Source organism: Pagrus pagrus, assembly GCF_965226575.1.
Source record: "Pagrus pagrus genome assembly, contig: HAP1_SCAFFOLD_52, whole genome shotgun sequence".
NCBI lineage: Eukaryota > Metazoa > Chordata > Actinopteri > Spariformes > Sparidae > Pagrus > Pagrus pagrus.
This window is the reverse complement of record NW_028175411.1, coordinates 378,543-391,069: the sequence shown is the minus strand read 5'-3', so window position 1 is coordinate 391,069 and position 12,527 is coordinate 378,543. Positions and strand designations below refer to the sequence as shown.

The 12,527-nt window shown below is 37.3% G+C and overlaps 1 long non-coding RNA gene across 3 annotated transcripts in view; it reads left to right on the top strand.

Moving 5' to 3' along the window:
• Window positions 1–5,877: 5,877 nt before the first annotated feature.
• The window catches only part of LOC311253841, a 37,538-nt gene continuing 30,888 nt past the window's right edge, over window positions 5,878–12,527 (top strand). For all 3 annotated transcript variants that reach the window (XR_014621960.1, XR_014621961.1, XR_014621962.1), the window contains exons 1-3: window positions 5,878–5,952; window positions 7,435–7,543; window positions 9,473–9,635. This is a non-coding gene — a long non-coding RNA (uncharacterized lncRNA). The remainder of the gene's footprint in view (window positions 5,953–7,434; window positions 7,544–9,472; window positions 9,636–12,527) is intronic.

Genomic DNA, 12,527 nt, shown 5'->3' with positions numbered 1-12,527 from the left:
GTGTCTTAATTGAGAAAAATAACTTTTTCTCTGATCTAAAACAGAGCTCTGAGCTGATCTCCTCTGAAGATAAGGGGTCAGGTGATTGGCAGCCCCAAAAGAATGGAACAGAAGAAGAGGATTCTGAAGAGGAGGAGGAGGAAGAGGAGGCCAGTGTGAAGCGAAGGCTTCCCCAGCTGCGAAAGAAAAGGCCTGCACCCACACCCAGGAACAGTCCGGTGAGAGCTCCAATTTAATAAAGTTGGAATTTCTCTAATCCACCCAGTCATGGCCCATAGCCATGACAATAGCATTTCATGATGATGATATGATAACAACATAAACATTTCATTTTTAAGTATGGTAACTAACAACAGCAGAGCTAGGGAGAGGAAGTGTTGGTAAACCTAAATTTGGTTGAAAAAATTTCCACATTGAAGCCACTGATACATAGAAACTTGGCATTCACTATTTTGTGTTTCTGATAATATGGGGTTTTCTGTCTGTAGGAGATGACAAAAAAGGCAAAGATGGCTGCACAAGTCCCTCCCCGGGTAGGTGTACTTGTATTAGACAATCTGGCTCTATTGACGCCTTTAAATCTAAACTCAAAACTCACTTTTTTGACTTAGGCTTTAATTAGTCCTTGACATCGACTGCTAGCTTCCTCGGTGGGTCGGTCTCAGTCTCGATGAGTAATCTATAGTATTAGATTCCACATTGTCCTGAAACAAGCTATTGTTTTGAAGAAAGTTGCATAACTGACAGGGGAGGTTAGAAATGGGTCTACAGTTCGCCAATACACCTGAATCTAGAGTAGGCTTTTTAAGAAGAGGTTTAACTACAGCTAATTTAAATGACTGAGGTACATAACCTGTAACTAGAGACAGTTTGATCACGTCTAAGAAAGAATCAGAATCAGAATCCTTTATTAAGAACTTCTTTAAGCAGACTGGTTGGGACGGGGTCTAGGAGACAAGTCGATGGTTTTGACAAAGAGATCGTTGAGGTTAATTGTTGAAGCTTGATTGGAGAAAAACTGTCCAGGTATACAGCAGGTTTTACAGCTGAGTTTAAAGTTCCTGTGCACTTGACACTAACAAATCTGAAGATCAGTATTGGTGTATTTTACTTGAGAACCTGTTAGTGTTTATTTTTGATTTTTTTCTCTCAGATGAATTGGGCAGGGTGCCTGAGGAGAAGAGGACATCATGGAGACAAAGAAGTCAAAGTGGAGAGAGGGCATCCAAGGAGAAAAGGAACAGTTGGAGAAGAAGCGGGATGTCCGAGGAGAAGAGGATGACATGGAGACAAAGAAGTCAAAATGGGTTTTAACAACAGTTAAACAGTCAATGGGTTAAACAGTCAATGGGTTTTAACAAATAAGGTGCGAGTGACTTTGGAATCTTACTATAAGCATGTACTTTTACAAGTTACAATATATCTGACGAGAAAAAAAGGCAATTACACTGATTTACCGTGTGCTCCCGAATTAGAAGTCCATCTTCCTTACCAAGGTAGAGGCAAAGAGCCTTGAGAACTGCTGCCTTTTTGAGATTAACATCACTTGTAGCCTGTGTGAAGAGATTCCACCGATTAAAACATTCAGAAACACATAAATAACTGCAAAGAAATTTTCCAATATCCAACCTGTGGTAACCTACAAACATTGACTTCCAATCAGCTTTGTCAAGTTTGATCTATATAGCTCAAAAATATGTCAAACATACTGTAAAAGGTCATCCTTTTTTAATTACAAAATAGCTGAAGCGTGGCCTAGTTTTTATTTTTTTTAAAGTGAGGTATGAATATGTTTTAACTCCTGTTTATTAAGGGATATACAGTACAACCAACATCTACAGCCCGATCTTTTTATCACCACCTAAGAAAACAGGATTGAACTGGCACCTGTCTGATCACATGGCTGCATCTCTCGCCCATATGGTATTATTGCCTTAAAAAGACAATATTTCTTTAGAAATTATTTTTGCACCTTGCAAATAATCCAGGCTGTTACTGATGATGCAAACTGGGGCTTCATATGGACAATACAATTACACAGTGATTGCAATTAACATTGTATATTTAATATGCTGTTCTGTTTTAAGGGTGACTTTAACATCTGTCTATTTTCTGGCCAGAAACATCTCCCTTCTTCTGGAAAACAGATGTCAACTGGGGTAAAAGATTGTCCAACTGTACCATGAAGTTTGTCTCAAGTGGAAGTGTTGTAATCTGCTGGAATTAGGCATTTATCTGTTAGAAGTTAGAAGAGTAGCTTGCCATAGAGTTCTTCTGCCCCCAAGTGGCCAAAATAAAGAACTGCTTCCTCTACAGGAGATTTTTCTCTCTCCAAATGTTGGTTGTTTTACCGTATCAGACTTTAAATTTTAACAGGTGCACACTGAAATTGCACAATAAGAAGAGAGGAAAAGGCAAGCATGTATTTACCTCATCAGTATGAAAGAATGCAGACCATCTGGCTTTAAACTCTCTGGCTGCTGGGTTTTGCTTCACCACCTCACTGTTTCTTTGTCTGACATCATTCAAAAGTTCAACTCTCACATTTTCAAGACTTTCATCTGTGAGGGTGTGATGGACAATTTAATTTTAATTTTAATTTTAATTTTAATTTTAATGAAACGCTACAGATTGGATGGTGCAGGAATCATGTTTGTGATTGCACTTACATCTCCAACCCAACGCCACAATGCAATACCACCCAAAATGAAAGCCAACCAACGCTGCTTCTTATAGGCCAGTCAGCAATCACAGACATTACCCTCGTTAATACCAAATTGAGTTAAAATGTTGAAAGTGCAAAAATTACCAGCATGGCAATTAATAGAAGCAAATAAATATAAGAATACTGTGCAAGTGGGCCTAAGTTTTCACACATTTTGTAGGATAATTTTATAGTATAGCTTACTATTCATTTAACAGATATTTTCTTTTATGTGAAATAATATTTACAATTACACAGTCTTCAAAAGATTAGATTCTATGATTAAGTTTATCGATTTGAGGGTCCATCCTTTGCCCATTATCACCAAAAGTATATTTTTTATCTAGCTTTTAGGATCAACCAATCACAGCTTTTGTAATGATGACTCATACCTAGCAACGGGGTCAACCACACCTCCTCACTAAGATAGGAGTTTCTGTCCATTCCTTGCTCAGCGTTGTCTGAGAATAATCTGGAATCACTCCTAAGCTAAGACTCCTTGCTAGGAATTTTTAGGTTAAGTTAGGAGCTCTCTGAGAGGATTCTCAGAATCTTTAGGAATATGGGCCCAGGTAAATATTTGTACTTAGATCTGTATCAAGACAACACAATGTCAACTTCACGGTTGACCTTTCCTCCAATACAGTAATGATGACATTAGTGTTCTGTTATTTTGTCACTTTTTGAATTAAATTCTTGAGAATTTGGACAAAACTGGTTTAAACTTTGAAAAAAAACCCAAGAAGAAATCTATACTCATGTTTATAGAACAATTTCTCAACAATTAAGTACAGTAATGTAAGTAAAGTTTTATGTCATTTGTTCATAAAATATGTGTTTTTCCTGTCATAACTTAGTTTTTGTCAACACCGTTAGACACAATAGAAAATTAATCATTCCTATTTGTTTGGTCTGCTATAGATTTAACCCTTGTGTCTTCACCTTGACTACACACATGTTAAATGTTGAATATTCCTTTTTATTAAATTTTTATGCTGTGTCACATGTGCTCTTTGAAAACTCTTACGTCACAAAAGTCTTATCATTTGCATTTAATACAAAGAATAAAAGTTCTGGACATAAAAGAACACATTATTTCATTTAAAGAAACAACTACATTAATAATTTGGCTGTTTTAGAGAAACAGTTTGAAAGTATTCAAAAATACATACAAAATACTAAAGATTTTCTCCACTCAAATACATTTAACTTTGCTCATCCACTTAATTAAACAATTTGGTACAACAAATAACTTATCATGTAAATTTTACTTTCTTTCACCACTGTCAGACAGAGAAAATGATGGCGTTGACAAAAATAACAAACCTATAGGAACTTTTTTGACCTTTTTTTTTAAGCAGATGTGAAGAGTTGTAGGGGGGTCGTCAGGAATATAGCTGACTATGTATTTGTCTGATTTTACTGCTAAATTATAAATGGCTTTTTGCTGTGACGCTAGTTTGGATGCCTCTTTCCTTTTATTTTATTCCAGGCTGTTAAGGACAAACGCCTAAAGACATATTCGCCATAACGAACCCCTGCTTATGGTAAATATACCATATTTCAATATATTTCCATTGCACAGTCAGTGGTGTAGATGTCAGCGTTAGATGTTAACTACTATCTGATATTATTTTGCTTCTGGATTCTTTCTCTTCAGAAAAATTGGTCAGAGATTATCAAGGCCACGTTGCGGGTGCCAACCCCACAAAGAAAATGCTGGAGAACGCTAAACAGTGTTCAATGCACATCATTCAGTTTTTGCGGTTCATGGCCAACTCAAAAATCCCAAATGTGGATTTACTCTTTCTGAAGAATTATGGAAGAGTTCGAGAGTAAGACTACACATTTTTTAAAGATTTATCTCTTGGAATTGATGTGTAATTAAAATAAAAGACATGAACTTGAAAAAAATGTTCACCAAGGTTTGTGGCTGAACTCAAAGGGCGTGGATTCAAACCGAAAACACAGAAAATGTACCTCACTGATGTGAGGTGAGGTGTGATTGGATAAAAGTCTACAGTAACTGAAGGAACTTACAGCACCATGAGTGAGGAGGGCTTTGCTGTCCTTCAAGACAGTATTGAGGGCAAAATAGCTCCCCTGGAAGTCAAAAGATGTCATGATCATGATAATGATATATAGGAAATATTAAGGATATAGATGAAAAAAGACTTGACTTTATTGATCCCTTTGAGATGACTCCCTCAGGAAAATTGAATTTCCAGCTGCTTACAAAGTAAGGAAGCAGCACACAAGGCAGTTTGCAAACAACAACAACAACTACTCGCAAACGGGTGTATAAATATATATATACATATAAAAATAAGAAAAAAAATGAACAATAAACTCTTAGCTAAAAATAAACAATAAATTCTTGGTTAAAAATAGAAAGTAGAGATAAGAAGAAAATGAAAATAAATATAGAGGACTGTATATGGCATTGTGTTATTGTACAGTGGATAAATACAAGATACAGTTCAGTCACCAAACACGCTTAATTTTGTGGATTGTTACTCTTCATCTTGTGCCCTGATCAGGTTAATTAATAAGAAAGACAGATGATAAAGCTAAGATTCAACTATAATTCTCCTTGAGCATTAACATTCCAGGTCTGTCCTAATGTATACTTGTTAATTGATAGTATCAAGGATCAGGTAATACTGTATGTACCTTGCATGTACTTTGTGAATGTGGTAAAATGAATCCTTTATATTTTGTTTTTTGATCTTTTGTTTGTTTCAACTCACGCTTATGCACATAAATATGTATATATACTGTATATGGATTTGTATTATTCACCCCTTTGGATGTTTTCCTCTTATATATAAAAAAATATACAAAAAAAGAAACATTTTCAGAAATGGGGGAAAGCTGAAAATTCGGTATACAACAACTGTTGCCTGGGTTCTTCATCAGTCAAAGCTTTATTGTAGAGTGGCAAAGAGAAAACCACTGTTGAAGAAAGCTCATTAAATCTCAACTAGTGTTCACCCAAAGGCATGCGGGTCAACTGGAAGAAGTTTCTTTGAATAAAAAAATATTATTCATTTAATTTGCTGAGTAGCACGTTACCTTTCCTTCGTTAAATCGCCATTACATTGTGACTTCCGCCGGTATGCTTTTAATGTGAAATCTGACCGGAAGTTGGCTGTCATACAACCGCCAGCGTAACAACTCCGAGCCACAGCCACAGCTCCGTGCCACCGCTGAAGTCGATGAAACAGGGTAAACAAGCGGCGTGTTCAGTAAGTATTCAGTATTTTCTTGAGATATACAGTAGCGTAATGCCATGACAGTTTGATGCGTTGTGTAGTCATTTATTTATTTACTAAAACTGTCGGCTTTCTTGTTTAAGGGTCGCTAGCCGAACACAGGTGTATCACTAATTAGCACTTGCTAGAGTTAACAGTCAGCTAATTAAGACAGTTATCAGAGTTTTCGGGTACCATGGTGGACTGACTCGTTAAAATTAAGGTCATTTGCATGTTCGGGTGTCAGTTATCTTATTTATTTTTCTTTTTTATCTGTGCCAGGGTAGGAGTATAGCGGCCATATTCATCGAGTCCATCACACCTGGTGTGGGGGGATGGGTGATTGGTTTCGCAGCACAATGCACTTGACTCGATCCAAATTTAACCTGAAGTCATGCTTATGTGGGCGACGATAATCCAACCATGTTGAAGCAGGCAAAGTTTTTAGAGCCATGCTTTTCAGACAAGGCGCAGTTAATTTCGAACGATTTTAATGTTGGTTGGTTATAGTTATTAAGCAGTGTAGCAAGCCAGGTTTTGCTTGGAATATTACTTCAAAACGTAGTGGACGTGTAACCTAAATCATGCCAGTGGAAATCAAATTCAGAGAATATATATCTTTATATCATAGAAGAAAATAATAAACGAGCAATATGTTAAATGAAGGATTTAGGGAACCTACTGTTGGAGCCATATTGCTCATATATGAAATGTTTCTGTTTGAATACTGGTATTTATGCGTTTTATTTTTATGTTTAGAATTATTATATTATTGTAGGCTACATATTTTCATGAAACAGTGTTATGCCTTGGTTAGTTGAAATGATTGTTCCCCCTATGGTTTGCTTATGGTATCATCTGTGGCTTGATGATTAATTGTCAGGTGTGTTTAAACGGGAAAGCAGGAAGTGATTTCCCTTGGACATGGACGGGGTGATCGTACAGTTTTTTAACCACCGAATACCATCAGTTTACTATCAGTTTCGTTTCATTTGTTGATTATCCATTGGTTGATCGTTTGGAATTGTGCATCCTGATTTATGGAGTTCGTTTGGGATCGCAATAAATTGCTTTGGATTAATTAAGATAGACTACTGGGCGATTGTTGGAAGGTGCGTCTGAAAAGGTTTACCCTGATCTAGACTCGACTGTACTGATTGATTTCATTACACAATAAACTCAATATTTCACAACTAAGTTTAGGTTGGATTTAACAGAAATTGAGTTGGCATAGCACAATAAAAAGAACAGAAGACCAAGTACTCTGTCGTTTGAGTCTCGTCATCAGTTTAAATGCTTCAAAAGTGGCAGGTGGAGAGAGATGGTAAAAATTGAATGTTTGCACTTCCTGTTTCTCAGTTTGCTAAGGGGAAGAGTCCATATGTTACTCAGGTAACATATTGTTTAAAACCCTGTAATCTAATTTAACTAGAAGTGATGCCTAAGCTATCTCATTTTTTATTAATTTCTTTGCAGTTTGAAATGCCACCAAGGATCAGTCTTCTTAAAGATGCCTGTCACCATGTTGTTTTAAAGACTGACAAAACATGGAGATTGGAGGTGAAGTACATCAATGCAGTGAAAGGTAAGATGGTGTTAGATTAGATTAGATTAGATTGTACTTTATTTATCCCTTGGGAAGGTTCCCTCAGGGAAATTGAGGTTCCAGCAGCATCACAAAGACCGACAGTACAGTAAAAAAGTAAAAAGAAAAGAAAAGCACACAGAGTTCAAATAGACAAAAAGTAGAAGTAAAAGCACAAAAAGAGCACAGTTGTGTGTAGGACAGGTACAGTGCAAGTATAAATATATAAATACAAAAATATAATAAATATAATAATATAAGAAAAATGGTACATTGCACAGTAGATATTGCACAGTTATTGTTGTTATTGCACAGAGATATTGTACAGTTATTGTAGTTACTGCACATTTACAGCACTACAGATCTAGGTGTTCAGGTCATGTTGAATGCACCTTCCCCACTCTCCTGCTACTCCTCCCCCTCCCACCAAGTGCAGAGTTATAGAGTTTGATGGCTCGTGGGACAAAGGAGTCTTTGAGTCTGTTTGTTTTGCACTTAGGGAGGAGCAGCCTGTTGCTGAGAATAAATGTTATTGTTGTTAGTGTTAAATGTGTTATTGTTTATCTGGCTGTCTATCCAGATGTATAGATGGACAAGTGGTGATACATTTCTTATCAGTACATATACTCCTTATCAGTTCTTTTGCTTACTATTTTCTTTTTCCAAGAATAGATTCAGAAACAGATGATGATAATTTTTTATTAATTTTTATGTTACATTATGTTGTTTCTAGAGCAGCAACAGTAAAGCTAACAGCAGGAAAAACCACTATATAAACTAATATATCACTAGAAATTAGTCAAAATGTCGGTAAAATAAATACATATTCTTGAAATCGTAATATTGAGTAAAGTTTAGAAAGGATACAGAATACAGACGTCATACAGTAACAGCCATTCATCCTGTCCTCCTCCCTCTGCTGAGGTGATGCACTGCCTGCATGTATCACCTCAGCAGCAGCTGCGTGGCTGAACCGTATACCAGCAGGGTCACCTTAATAGCTGGCAGTTGGCAGCACATCTCAATCATGCAGCCATGAAGTGAACTTAAATGTTGAAAAGGGAAAAAGCAGGAAGTGGAAGATAAAAATGATAAAAATGGATTTAAAATCCTTTATTCAAAACATGGCAAGGTACAGGAATGTGTTCTTGTGATGGATATAATAATGGATGCAATTTAATGTTTGGGTATTTCTTATGAGTGTAGGATGTACAGGAAGAACATGTGGGGGAGGTGTGTCGTCTTAAACGTGACTTGTATTGGGATGTCCTGATGTCGGCCTCCTGTATTCACCAGAGGTGGGAATTGTGGAGTCATCAAGTCATCTCCATGCCATGTATTTGTTCTGCTCAGTCACTGAACCAGGTGCATTCACTAATTAGCTCACCTTCCTGGCTGAAGAGCTGTGCTGATTGGACTCAGCTGGTTTAGTGCATGAAAAGAACAAATACAGGGCATGGAGATGATGTGATGACTCCACAATTCCCACCTCTGGTATTCACTCAGTCAGGATTAGGTGGCCCCCCTTACCAAGGTTATAAACATTTTTGCCCTCTGTTCTCCATTTTGTACCCTGATGAATGCCTTTTAGGTTGAAACAGGGCAGTGTTTTATTGTTCCATAAGTAGCCATTTTTTGAACAAAGGCATTTAAATCCAACTCAAGTATTTTTGTCCTGCTCCATGTTCCTGCTCCATTGCTTTTTTTTCTCATGTTGACCCTATTCTTTAAGAGCTCCAGCATTTTATTTAGTTTGACAGTATAAAGACAGGGCATGAGCACACCACTACCACTTTTTCATAAATTCAAATTAGACATTATTCTTGCTCTTTATCTACAGTGTGTGTTTTTAATACATTTAGCTACAGATCAAAAAACAATTGTAGTGGACATAATTTGTTTTTTTTGTCCTTAATTTTTTTCTTACAGGACGTGGTTTATTCACCCGAGTTTCATTCTGCAAAGGACACTTTGTAGTTGAATGCAGTGGAGATTTGATTGATGATGACGAAGCCCAGAGGAGAAGAAGCTCTTACCACCGCTCATGCTCTACATTTTTGTTTGCATTCAAGTGGAGAGGGAAAACATGGTGGTAAGAGTTTCAGTTACTATACTGCTTTATAGTTATATACATTGTTACATTTTTTCTTCAACAATATCTTTATTAGATTTTTTAACAACCCTAGAGCTGAATGAAAGGGCAATGTACAACAATATGACAAATAGGTACCAGATCAGCCCATCCCCACAGGTCCGACCATACATTCCTACAGAGTGTGTACCAAGTCAGATTAGTAAGAATAAATACAAGCCTTCAGTATATCATAAAAGAAAGACAGAAACAAAAAAAAAACATATATAGCCTAAAACAAAACTGTTGCAGAGAGGGATTAAATGGCAGGGAGAGGTAGAAAAAAAAATTAAGACAAATAAAAATAAAGCACCAAATGATGAATAAGCATGTTTAACAATCACATGACATTGTTTAAATATAAGAGGATTACTGTACTGTCCACATATGGTAGAAAACCACCCCAGATCTTTTGGAACTCTCCAGGTTTACCCTTCAAATTATACATAGTCTTTTCACCTGGTATGCATGATTCTAATACATCTTTCCAATGCATAGCTATACATTTGTTGGCTGTAATAAGGGCAATTCTAATAAATTTGAGTTGGTTTTTATTGACTTTCAACATAGATGTGTCACCCAGGAGAATTACTCTTGGCTCTGCGGGGATGGTTAGTCCTGTAATATCATTAAGCACTTTGAGTATAGACATTTTATGTAGTCTGTCAGGGGTATAGTATGTTCTATGAATAAGATTGTATTGTGTAATTTTATGTCTCGAGTTAAAAGAAAAACACTGACTACTAGTACACAATGATCCCCTTCTTCAAAATTACACTCCAAGTCTTCTTCCTGTTTACATTTCACTCTTGGCTCTTCCCAACCTCTAATCTGAGAAATTCCTGAGTAAGAGTAGTATATTTACGCTGCCTGTGACGCATACCGGGACTTCTGTGAGATCGAAAGCTGTTGTTTACTGTGTCTCTCTCTTTCTCTATCCATCTTAGCTGTTTTTCTTTGATTTCTGAGTATTTCATAGTCAAACTGGTTTTGTACTGCAGCTAACGTTAGACTTTATAACTTGTACGTACTTTGTCGAACCGCTTTTCTGTTACTGGGTAGTCTGTTACTGCCCGGTTAGCTTCCTCAGCTTAGCCTAGCTCACTGCTTTTTGCCTTTCACCGCAGTCGACACAGCCTCGACAAACAAGTGTTACGATGGCTTGTGCTGACTGTTCTGCAGTTGCAGATAGGGTGTCTCTATTAGAGAGACGTGTCCGTGAGCTAGAACAGCTTCTCTCAGTTAGAAACACGGGCACTGCAGATAGTGTTAGCCCCAGGCCTGATAGCAGGTCGGCAGCTGCTGTGGAATTTGTCCCTGCTCGGTCGCGGCGTGGAAGGCACAGGAGCAAGCCACTGGTTGTGTGGTCTGCGTGGTCTGAGAGCAGATGGCCTTCATCCTACTGGAGTCGGCGCTGCTGCTTTGTCTAGCAATATAGACAGGTGTTTGATGCAGGTTTGACATCAGGGATGTAGCATTCGGCAGGTCACAGGTGACTAGAGAGCCTGCTAGCGATACAGTCAATGCTGGTGTGGAGTCTAGTTAACATGGTATTGTAGTGCAGAGTACCAGACTGATACCCTAGTTTGCAACATTGAGACTGTCACCTTCCCCCGCCACTCTCTCATTGAATCATGCTCTAAATATGTAAACCACTAGGGGTGTCAACGTTTACAATTTTTTCTACACGTGTACACGGGGCTTCTAACCGACGTGTACCCGGTTACACGTCTGAGATTTATGATCTCTTTCTATCGCAGTTGCCTCCATTCAACCGCCTCCTAATCCCATTAAATCAAAGCCATTCCAGTAGTTATCAGACAAAAACGTTTATTCAACGTTACTCTTGTAGACCTATTTCAAATAGGTACTAAATTAAAGCCAACATAACAGATAAATCACAGAGCTTTATTTTTTTTTTTTTACATTTTAAGGCTTAGGCCTACTTATGACAGAAAGTAAAATGAGTTGAAAATAAAATCTATCATTTTGACAGACAAGAAAACGTGAGTGAAAGCTGAAAAAAGGTTTAACCTTCTTTTTCAATCATTGTTTTAACTATTTCTCACAGTTGTACAATTTGTTTTTAAACTTATAGTTCAAACTGCATCCCTCTCTCGCAACGGAAGCTGCCTCTGAATTTTAATACGTCTCATAGTAAAAGTAATCTGGAATTGGCGATAGAAAGAAACTAAAAAAGAAGCCAAAGTATGCTGAAGTGAGAGGAAAAAACTTCACCTTTATATCCACAAAGCTAAAAAAGTAGAGGGGGAATCTCACAATTATTCACTAAAACTGTCCGGGGGGGGGGGGGGGGGGGGGGGGGGATGTTTTTTTCCTCCTCTTTAGACGCGAGGATATGTGATCAGGTCGTAAAAAGCCGACACAGAACACCAACCAACAATATAATGTATACAACAACACGTAACAATAAAGGCTAAAATAAAAAGCCATTACAATTTTTTTTCGATTGCTAAGGAGCATTGGTCGAAACTGAAGCGACATGTTCAAAACTCTTAACACAGTCTGCATTTCCATCTTGCAGCTCAGCTCAACAGTTAATCTCATGCCCAAAAGTGTGTCTCACAACACACACAATCACTCTTAACAAACGGAACGGCAAAATACTAACAACAAAGAACATTACATCAAATACATCTTATATTTCAAGTTTGAATGATTTTTGTCAGGTAAATCAGTATTTTATATAGGATCTTTTGCACTTTAATGGTTCTAAATTATAGTATATGCTGTAATATATTGCAACAACACTGAATCAGGAATGCAGAGATTTATTCAAGAACATTTGTGCTTTTGCGTAAGTACTTCAGGACCATACAAAAAATAAAGATT